The sequence below is a fragment of the Bubalus kerabau genome, chromosome 7 (assembly GCF_029407905.1).
Source record: "Bubalus kerabau isolate K-KA32 ecotype Philippines breed swamp buffalo chromosome 7, PCC_UOA_SB_1v2, whole genome shotgun sequence".
Taxonomy (NCBI): domain Eukaryota; kingdom Metazoa; phylum Chordata; class Mammalia; order Artiodactyla; family Bovidae; genus Bubalus; species Bubalus kerabau.
In genome coordinates this window covers 58,066,782-58,078,850 of record NC_073630.1, presented here as the reverse complement: position 1 = coordinate 58,078,850, position 12,069 = coordinate 58,066,782, and the positions used below count along the sequence as shown (strand labels likewise).

General features: G+C 36.2%; 1 long non-coding RNA gene across 2 annotated transcripts in view; it reads left to right on the top strand.

Moving 5' to 3' along the window:
* Positions 1-11,502, top strand: part of LOC129657750 (uncharacterized) — a 38,432-nt gene extending 26,930 nt beyond the window's left edge. For both annotated transcript variants that reach the window (XR_008717067.1, XR_008717069.1), the window contains exon 4: positions 11,252-11,502. This is a non-coding gene — a long non-coding RNA (uncharacterized LOC129657750). The remainder of the gene's footprint in view (positions 1-11,251) is intronic.
* Positions 11,503-12,069: the final 567 nt, after the last annotated feature.

Genomic DNA, 12,069 nt, shown 5'->3' with positions numbered 1-12,069 from the left:
TCTTCCTTACTGTTCTTTAACAGCTGTCATTGAATGAATAATTTATTCTTTAATAGAACCACCAGAAATCTGATATATTTATTACTGCTAATATTGTGAGTAGTAAAATCCATTGAGTCAGACGTTTTTCATGAAACTAGGGCAGGCTAACTTGCTAGCAGGGATGTGGGGTAAGATTACAAAAAATTCATAATTCCTGACTTTTGGTGATGAAGATGGGATACTGGTAGAGTGATGGCTCTCTGGAAGAAGAAAGGTAAGGGCCCCATAGGCTAATTAATGGGATTTGAGGGAATCATAGGAATCACTGTAGAAAATGTGGACAAAATTGTATGCTCAACTGGGCATAAATGGTACTCCACTTGATTGCATGATAAACAGGTGGAATTGAGGAAGGTTTCAGGCTGAGTAATTGGGTAGGTTAAAACAACTGACCAAATGTTTCCCTGGATGTTATCAAATCTTAAACAATATGAGGATTCCCATGCCAATCTTTTGGTAAGACTCACTCAAGATCCTCAGATATTTAATACGAGGGGAAAAGTGTAGAATGTGTGAAAACAGAAAAAAAAATGAGAGAACTAAAACTATCTGTATTTGAAGGCTGTATCATTATATGTATGATATGATATACAGTATATCCCAAAGAAAATATAAGAAAACTCATAGATTTATTGATTAATAAGTAACTTGAGTAAATTAAAAATAGGATTTACAATATGAATCAATCACAGTTCTATAAGAGAAACAGAGCTAGAAGAGAGAATCTGAAACAGAGACAGAGAAGGAATTGACTTACTGATTGCAGAGCTGGCTAAACAATTCATAGGAGCACACTGGAAACTCTCAGGCAGGAGCTTATATTGTAGCTCACAAAGAAACAATTGGTTGTTTTTAAGCCCTTTCAACTGATTGGATCAGATCCACCCCGATTATCCAGGATAATTTCCTTTAGAAAGTCAACTGATTATAGATATTAATCATATCTACAAAATACCAGTATTTTTATGTTTGAACAACTGGATACTAAAGACTCAATGAGTTGACAAAACTACCACACAATATTATCCAAAACTAAAGTGAAAGTGTTAGTCACTCAGTCGTATCCAACTCTTTGCCACCAAATGGCTTGTAGCCTGCCAGGCTCCTCTGTCCATGGAATTTTCCAGGGAAGAATGCTGGAGTGGCTAGCCATTCCCTTCATCAGGGGTTTTCTCATCTCAGGGATTGAACCTGAGTCTCCTGCATTGCAGGCAGATTCTTTTCTGTCTAAACCACCAGGGTAGTCCCCATCCAAGACTAGGTATATATTTAATAAGACATGTGCAAGATCTCTATATAAAACTATAAAATTTTGCTGACAGATACTGAAGCAGATAATTGAATATATATATTTTTTCATATTTGAAAGACAATATTTTGAAGACAATAGTTCTTCTAAAATTGATTTATCATATCAGTGTGCCTGCATGAGTGCTCAGTTGTATCTGACTCTGAGGCCCCATGGACTGTAGCTTCACAGACTTCTCTATCTGTGGAAATTTCCAGCCAAGAATACTAGAGTGGGTTGCCATTTCCTACTCCAGGGGAATCTTCTCAATCCAGGGATGGAAACTGACTGTCTTGCTTCTACTGCATTGGCAGGCATATCCTTTACCACTGCACCATCTGGAAAGCCTCACATCAGTGTAATTCCAATCAGAATATAAGCATATTGATAGATTGATAGGATGATTACAAAATGTATATGAAAGTGAGAAGTAACTAGATACACAGAAAATGAGTTTTGGAAAACTCATTTGACTTGCTTGCTATGTTAATCAAAACAGTGTGGTATTGACATAAAAATAGATATATGAAACAATGTAGAGGGTCCAGAAATAGATCTACACACAGATGCTCCATTGATGATCAACAGTGATGCAAAGATGCTTGAACAATTGTGTATCCATATGGAAAACAAAAATGAACCCTTACCTGTACCCTCCCCCATACAACAGAATTCAGTTAAAATGGATCTTAAATCTATATATGTGTGTTAAACCTATGAAAATTCTTTTAAAAATATATAAGGTTTGTGACCCTGGGGCAGACAAGTTTTCCCAACTAGAAAACAGCTATCTATCTATCTTTAACATAAAATCCACCAATTCTACTTTTGGTTATTTGCCTAAGAAAATGTAAAAATATGTCCATATAGACTTGTTCAAAATGCAGTCTAGACAAATATAGATAAATAGATATATGGAGGATAGGAAAGTAGATATAGTGGGTTGGCCAGAAAGTTCATTTGGGTTTTTCCATAATATGCTATGGAAAAACCTGAACAAACTTTTTGGTGAACCCAATATGTATTTTTTAGTTAGAAAAAAATTCCATATTATCTGTTTCTTAGAATATATTTGTCTACCCTATTTGAAATTTGTCACAAACCTCATGTAGCTTTCAAAATGTATGCATATCTTTCAACTTCGTAATAAAAGGACAACCATTTTGATTAAAAATAAGCAAACAGTTGAAGAGATGCTTCACAAAGTAAAATATATTAATGGTCCCAGAACAACTGCAAAGACATTCAGAAGAACATTAGAATTTAGTAAAATGCAAATTGAAACTACAATGTGATATGACTATATAACCACTAGAATGTTTAAATTAAAAGACTGAAAATACCTAGTGTTGACATTTTCATTTGTTGGTGGGAATACAGCTAATTTCTTACTTATATACACTTAACATACAATCCACCAATTCCACTTTTATTCACGCACTCAAAAATATGTCCATACAAAACCTTGTACAGAATTGTTTGTGTCAACTTTGTTTATAATAGACAGAAATTGGAAACCTCCCAAATGTGCATCAGTAGGTAAAAGAATAAACAGATTGTATTGCATCCAAACTTGGTAGGCTGCCCAAAAATAATTAGGAATGAACTACTGATCCGCATAACAACATACATGAATCTCAAAAATATGCTGAATGAAAAATGCCAATCACAAATCAGAGCTCCCTGGATGATTCCATTTGTATGATTTTCATGATTATAGGAAAGACAAAGCTAATCTACAGTGACAAAAAATAGATCAGTGGATACCTGGGTGGTCTGAGAATTTACTACAAAAAGACCTACGGGTTTTAGGTTGACACAGATACTCTATATTTTGATTTTCATGGTGCTGTATATTTGTCAATACTCATTAGACTTTTATGCTTAAAGCATATATTATTACATTAGATTATACATCAAAATTTTTGTTTTTGAATGAAAAATAAATTGAATCAGTTTATGTCAATAAAATGCAAGGTCCAGAAATGACAATTAAGGAGGATAGAGTTTGTTTTCAATAATTTGTTGGTAGTGAAAAAAAAAAACACAAAAAACAGACTTTACATTTTATTCTCAACACAAGCAAAATAAAATTTAGAAAAAATAAAAGGCTGTCATACTTAGCCAAAAGGAGGATCCCTTAAAAAATTATGCAGCACATAGGAAAAATGTTGACATGTAGAAATAATGAAAATACCAAGATTTACAGGTTCATATTTTTTAAAATTTAGTATCTGTTCCTTCAGTGAGACTACAACTGTCTAAGGTCAGAGAACTTTGTCTCACATTTGTCCCCAGTGCTTGGTACACGGCTTGACACGTAGTAGGAAATCAAATAGGATTTGTCACCTGAGTGGATATCTCAGTATCTAACTTTACTTCTACTAGAGAAATAGTGTTTCTTGGCATCACAAGCAGAGTTTCTTTCTAGACCAATTTTAAGAAATGGTGTCAGTTAAATTGTTCAAATTTACCTTCATTATGTGTAGGCATTCAGCAGCTGCTAAAACCACTTGAAGGTCACTGCAAAAGTCCACAGACACTAACACCTGCCACAGACTTGTGACTCCATGTGTTTGACCACCAGCCCAACAGAGTTTCAAAGCAGTGAATCTGCAATAATTGATTCTCAAATAAGACTTGAACTGACGATAAAAAATAATATGAAGATCAACAGTTCATAGTGAATATAATTACACTTGCATGTGATGAAAGGAATGGCACAATAGTGTGGTTTTCCATTATCTTTCATTTTGTCACCATCAAGTCAGTGCTCATTTCACTTTTGACAAGTTATAAAATTGACAGAATATTTGCTACAAATTGCATGGCATTTCAGGAGACGCAATTTTGAGATAGTTTTTTTTCTGAGTCCCTGGTTGAGTTACTATAGAAAAAAACATATGATAGGCAATATGTTCAGAACTGGCAAATTATCAAAATTACTAAATAGACTTGCACTGTGACTAGAAAGTAGCCTTAAATTATGGGCTAAAATAAGTAATGTAGATTGAATGGGAAGAATTTTTTTTTTTCCGTCAGCTTAAGGAAATAGAGCAAAAGTGAAACCCTTCACTAATATATTTACATACATATAAAGATCTACTAAAGCATCTAAAACAATGATTAGTGCAACTGAAGGGATTCTTCTTGAAACTTAACTGGGTTATGTTTGTATTATCTCACATTTGGAACTGAACCGGTAAACCAGGTTTCAACAACCCTGATTTAAGGACTCAAATTTGAGAATGTAGCTTCCTGAGATAAAAGTATTCTTTTTCAAACAGCTAAGAGGGGAGTGAGACCACTTTTAACAGTGTGGTTTTCATCCATTGTCACATCTTACTTAAATCACTGGAATTCTCTAAACAAGTATTTGAGGTTTATTTTAGAATTTTTCTGAAACACCTCGATTTCCATTGAACTTGTCATCCCTGGTGGGGATGAGAAAGCAGAAAGGGCAAGACAGGCCACCAGCAAAACTGGAAATGTGTGTCCTTGAGGTCGCCAGTTTGTATGCTTACAGGCTTCATCCCATTAATGACACGTGTTCATCTGTCTCTCTCACTGTCTATCAGCCAAAGCTTACTCTGCTGATCCTACCTTCAAAACCTGCTATTTTCAGATGATCTGAAGAAACTCATTCACATGTAGGCATGCATGAATACTACCTACAGCTCTTTTCAGAATATATTATTAAGGAATGTAGATTTCAGATGAATGTATAAAGTGAGAATAGTTTGATTTCAGATATTAGTGACATACAAGTTTCTGGTACAATCAAAGTGTAGCTATTCATTACTACAGAAATGTTGTCTCATGAAAAGGGAGTGTTGTCTCATGAAAAGGGAGGCTACCAAGAAAGAACTAGAATTGGATAACTCTCATTCCGTGTATATATTCTGGGACAGATGACCCTGGTGTTAACCCTTTTCATTTACACATCATTTGCTATCCCAAACCGACTTTAACCACAAGAGGGCAGATTTTTATCTTTTGAATATGTCTATAGCAAAAATGTCTCTGCTTTTGAATATGCTATCTAGGTTGGTCATAACTTTCCTTCCAAGGAGTAAGCGTCTTTTAATTTCATGGCTGCAGTCACCATCTGCAGTGATTTTGGAGCCCAGAAAAATAAAGTCTGACACTGTTTCCACTGTTTCCCCATCTATTTCCCATGAAGTGGTGGGACCGGATGCCATGATCTTCATTTTCTGAATGTTGAGCTTTAAGCCAACTTTTTCACTCTCCACTTTCATTTTCATCAAGAGGCTTTTGAGTTCCTCCTCACGTTCTGCCTAAGAGTGGTGTCATCTGCATATCTGCTGCTGCTAAGTTGCTTCAGTCGTGTGTGACTCTGTGCGACCCCAGAGACTGCAGCCCACCAGGCTCCCCCATCCCTGGGATTCTCCAGGCAAGAACACTGGAGTGGGTTGCCATTTCCTTCTCCACTGCAGGAAAGTGAAAAGTGAAAGTGAAGTCTCTCAGTCATATCCGACTCTTAACGACCCCATGGACTGCAGCCTACCAGGCTCCTCTGTCCATGGGATTTTCCAGGCAAAAGTACTGCCATTGCCTTCTCATATCTGAGGTTATTGATATTTCTCCCGGCAATCTTGATTCCAGCTTGTGTTTCTTCCAGTCCAGCATTTCTCATGATGTACTCTGCATAGAAGTTAAATAAACAGGGTGACAATATACAGCTTTGATGAACTCCTTTTCCTGTTTGGAACCAGTCTATTGTTTCATGTCCAGTTCTAACTGTTGCTTCCTGACCTGCATACAAATTTCTCAAGAGGCAGATCAGGTGTTCTGGTATTCCCATCTCTTTCAGAATTTTCCACAGTTTATTGTGATCCACACAGTCAAAGGCAGATGTCATATAAAGGCATAGTCAATAAAGCAGATGTATGGATGTGAGAATTGGACTGTGAAGAAGGCTGAGTGCCAAAGAATTGATGCTTTTGAACTGTGGTGTTGGAGAAGACTCTTGAGAGTCCCTTGGACTGCAAGGAGATCCAACCAGTCTATGCTGAAGGAGATCAGCCCTGGGATTTCTTTGGAAGGAATGATGCTAAAGCTGAAACTCTAGTACTTTGGCCACTTCATGCAAAGAGTTGACTCACTGGAAAAGACTCTGATGCTGGGAGGGATTGGGGGCAGGAGAAGAAGGGGACGACAGAGGATGAGATGGCTGGATGGCATCACTGACTCGATGGACTTGAGTTTGAGTGAACTCTGGGAGTTGGTGATGGACAGGGAGGCCTAGCGTGCAGCGATTCATGGGTTTGCAAAGAGTCGGACACGACTGAGTGACTGATCTGATCTGATAGCAAAAATCTCTAAACTTTAAAACAACAGGATTAGGAGAATCACTGAACAACAATTTGAAGGAATAAATACTGTATTTTTTTGTCTTGAAATACATGAAGATAAAGTATAAAAGTGCAGATAAATAAAGAGTATAAGAATATGAACTCCTCAATATAATCCTGATGGTATGATTATTACTAGTATTGTAACATTGGATATTATTACATAAACCACTTGTGTCTCAGGGTCTCATTCATAAAATTCTTACTTAACCCCTTTAGTAAGCTGAGAGTAGCAGTAGAATACACATCATTGAATTCTTAGGAGAATTATATATGTTCAGTTCAGTTCAGTTCAGTCGCTCAGTCATGTCCAACTCTGCGACCCCATGAACCACAGCAGGCCAGGCCTCCCTGCCTATCACCAACTCCCGGAGTTCACCCAAACCCATGTCCATCGAGTCGGTGATGCCATCCAACCATCTCATCCTCTGTCATCCCCTTCTCCTCCTGCCCTCAATCTTTCCCAGCATCAGGGTCTTTTCAAATGAGTCAGCTCTTCACATCAGGTGGCCAAAGTATAGAAGTTTCAGCTTCAACATCAGTCCTTCCAATGAACATGTTAATCCATATGAAATGTGTTACACGTTTCTGAGAGAAACAAAACATTGAATTCATGTTAATTCTTATCTTTCCTGGTCAGGATTCCTTTAATACTGAGTGCAACGGGCATAGCTCCTAGCTCTTGAAAAACTGAGATGACTGATAAAGTAAACCTACATTAATGGCTAATAAGCAGCTGAGTCATGACTTGAACTTTACCATTTCTAGGCTAAGATCTCTTCTTGTAAGTCACAGTTGTTTAGTCGCTCAGTCATTTCTGACTCTTTTGCGAACCCATGGACTGTAGCCTGCCAGACTCCTATGTCCATGGGATTTCCCAGGCACAAATACTAGAGTGGGTTGCCATTGCCTTCTCCAGAGGACCTTCCTGACTGAGGGTTGAACCCACATCTCCTGCATTGGCAGGCATAGGCTTTACCAGTTTAGCCAACACAGTTGTTACCTTGTAAATTTCTATCCTGCTGCGCTAGGAATGAAGGGAGAAGTCTTACAAATGGGAGACTCTTTCATGGCATGTCAACGATTCTAATGTACCATACACACTAGATTTTATCTAGGGGTGTGCTTGTCCTCCAACTCTGATAGAATTCCTGGCGTTTTTACTGGTTGAATGTGACCACTAACCTTCAAGACCCATAAGCCAGTTATACACCTTTCTGTGCTCAGCACTCATAAGAATCACATTCAGATTCTAGCTGCAGTCAGAGAAAACTAAGTTAATAAGACAGTACTAAGCTCAAAATGTATCTAAGAAATTGAGTTAAACTTTGATGTGAAGGTTAAATTGACCTTCAACAGAACTGTTCTCTAATTTTTCTTCTTTCCTTTTTTTTTTTTGAGTGTGTTGTTTCAATCTACCTTTCTGTTTCTTATTGTCTGAGAAATCTTCATCTTTTTTCTAAGCCTTTCTGTCTTTCACCATCTTTCAACCTAGGCTTCACATATTTTACTTTTCTTTGAACCTTTATTCTGTGAACTATCCTTCCATATTATATTACACTTTGAGTCTTATATTCCTATTATATTTCACAGCCCTGGGAACTTAGTTTTAAGGAACACTGGTTTTAAGATTTCATCATTTTAAATCTTGAGAGGTATTTGGAGATTATTTAGTTCATCTTTCTATTTTACCTATTAGGCTGAAAAAGTTGAATAATATTTTTAAGGATAAATACTTGGCAGGAGATTAATTACCTAATTTACTTATATTTCTATAATCCTATTGATGTATTGAATTGGATGAATTTCTTCATCATATTTACATTCACTTAAACTTGATTTTGGTGTCTACCTTAGTATCTATTATTGTCTACCTTTATTTTTTGTAGTTACATATTTTGCAAATTAGAAATAATCTTAGTGACATACTTCCATGCTACTCTTTACAAATGAAGTCCTTGTTTTTTTGTTATCCTTCTCAGAGACATGGTCAACGTTTTTAAATTAAAGAACTTTACTTTTTAGAGTAGTTTTAGGTTCTCCACAAAATTGAGCAGAAAGTACAGAGTTCTTATATAACCCTATGTCCACATATTCATATACTTCCCTACTATTGGCAGTGCACACTGAGTGCTATATTTGTTACAATTGATGAGCTTACATTGACACATCATTATCATCTAAAGTCCATAGTTTACATTACAGTTCATTCTTGGTATTGTGCAGTCTGTGGATTTGGACAGATGTGAAATGATACGTAGCCATCATTATAGTATCACACAGAGTATTTTAACAGCCCTGAAAAATCCTCCGGTGTTGTTCCTATCCATCTCTTCCTTCCCCTTTACCCCTGGTAACCACTTGATTTTTTGTTGTCTCAGTGATTTTGCCATTTTCAAAATGTCATATGGTGGGGCTTATATAGTATGCAGACTTTTCAGATGGATTTCTTTCACTTAGTAATATACATTTAAGCTTCTTCCATATTTTTCATGGCTTAATAGCTCATTTCTTTTTAGTCTTTAATAATACTATACTGTATGGATGTATTGTATTTTTCTACTCACATACTAAAAGATATCTCAGGTGCTTCCAAATTTTGGCAATTATGAATAAAGCTTAGTAGGAGAGTTTCAAGTTTTCCACCATTAACGATGATGTTAGCTGTAAGTTTCTTACAGATATACTTTATCAAGTTGAGAAAGTTGTCTTCTTTTCCTAGGTTCTTGAGATTTTTTTTTTAAATGGATGTTGGATTTTGCCAAATGATTTTTCTGCATCTGTTGTAACATCATGTGATTTAACTGCTGTAGTCTGTTTCTGTGATGGATTGCATTAATTGGTATTCAAAAGTTGAACCAGCCTTGTATTACTGGGATAAATTCCACTTGGTTTTGATATATAATTTTTTAATGTATTGTTGGACATGGTTTGCTAATATTTTGTAGAGGAATTTTTCACATATGTTTATGAGATATATAGGTCTGTAGTTTTTTCTAATGACTTTGGTTTTTTCTAATGTCTTTGGTCAGAGTAATGCTGACCTCATGAGTTAGGAAATACAGCCTCAGTTTCTATCTTCTGAAAGAGGCAATGTAGGTAATTGGTTTACATTTTTCCTTAAATGCTTGGTAGAGTTCACCATCCATTTGTGACTGGTGCTTTATATTTTGGAAAATGGCTAATAATTTATTCAATCTTGTAAAGGGGGCAGGAGGGCCATTCAGATTGTCTATTTCTTCCTGTCTGAGCAGTCATCAAGTTTTTATACATGCTTTTTTTCTTTCATATATGTAAATACATATATATTCTCTATTCTTATTATATTCATTTGCTGATAAATCTATAGAAAACATGGTATACAAAGTAAAGACCTAAATATATGTACATGTTTCACATACTTCTATGTTTGATGAAGGAAAAATATATCATGCAGCTTACTGTTTTAACATAGAAAAATAATTTTGTGGGAGAATATAACAGAAGGATTTTAGTAATGATAGTGATGGTGATGGCTGTGGTTGTATGTGTTGGAATATCAGAAAATAAAAGGAGACCTGTGAATAAATGTTAATTATATAGGTTAAGAGTGAAGGGAAATTTAAAGAAAATTCAACAATTCAAGTGTAAGAGACAAATAATACATATAAGGTCTTGAATTTTGTAAACATTAAAGACCACTATAGGTTTTATTCATTTAGTTAGAGGACATAATGCTAAAAGTAAAATCTAAAATATAAGTATGTGAAGCTTATTCTAGCCCACCATCTAATGATTTTGCAGTACATTACAAACTGAATTAGAGGTCATTTTAAAGAATTTTGATTGGTGGAGTGAACTGATTTGATTTAGTCATTAAAAAAAAAGATTAAGTGCTATTTGAAAATGGACAGAGAAGAAGGGAGGAGGAAAGGCACAAGAGAGTTTGAATTTCTTTTCATGTCTAAAAGCTAAATAATTTGCAGGAAGAAAGGCGTTTCCTGCAGAGACTTTTTTCATTGTTCTTTAAAAAACAGCATTTTGTTATTAGCAGAAATTTATTACTGCAAACAGTAAATAACAGTGCAAACAAAATTTATAAAAGTAAAATATTTACGAATTGAATGCATTAGGAATTGAAAATTAGAATTCAGTGAAGTCTAGAATCACTAAAATATGAAATTTTTATCTGATAATATGAGAGAGTAAATACCACAATTGTCAGAATTTAAAACCTATTTAAATTTCAAGCAGTTCTGGGTTCCCTTACCCTACTGCTCTCCACCTGGGTGCCCTTTCCCAATAAAGTCTCTTGCTTTGTCAGCACATGTGTCTCCTCAGACAATTCATTTCCGAGTGTTAGACAAGAGCCCGAATGACCACTCGGGGTACTCAGGGGCCAGCTTGCTTGCCAATGGACCAGACCCACCGGCTGCAACTGGGACCTTTTTGTCCCTGGTCTCCTCCTGATGCGGACAACCAGCCAGAGTGCCCTGACTGGCCCCAAAAGTGGATTGGTCTATAGAGAAGACAGCTGACTTGATCTCACCTTAAAATGATGCTCAAGCAGGAGAAACTATACTACACCAGGATGAGAAGATGACGACATCAGAGGTAGACAGCTTGCCCAAGATGCTGGACCTGATTTGTATGATCATTTATGTTTTCTTGACTTCTTAGACTTCTGCATATAAATCAAATGCTTTTCTATCATAGGCCTGATTCTATGCTAGTTTTAGAAATCAATTCAATTGTTGGGTTTGTGGCCAATTACCTGTGTCTAGTCCTGGTTTACCTTGTTAAATTTCTCTACTACAAGACTCTAACTGGTTGGCCCTGAGAAAATTTACTTTAAAAAGGAATTATAGTCATATTCAGGTTGCTGTGATATTACTAGATGGGATACCCTCACTGGGCCAATTAATTATGCCTGATCTGACTCTGGCCATAAATTTGAGCTTTTTTCTATTACTCAAGCTCAATCAGAGCAACAAGAAAAGTTTCAGCAAAGGAGGAAAAAATCTCCCACAATTATGGGATGGATTTATATAGATAACACCAGGCTATGGTAATTTAGGTTTAAAGTCTCCTCTGTGTTGGAAACAATTAGATCATACTAAGGGCAGACACACTGAAACCATACTCACAGAAAACTAGTCAATCTAATCACACTACAACCACAGCCTTGTCTAACTCAGTGAAATTAAGCCATGCCCATGGGGCAACTCAAGACGGGCGGGTCATAGTGGAGAGATCTGACAGAATGTGGTCCACTGGAGAAGGGAATGGCAAACCACTTCAGTATTCTAGCCTTGAGAACCCCATGAACAGTATGAAAAGGCAAAATGATAGGATACTGAAAGAGGAACTCCCCAGGTCAGTAGG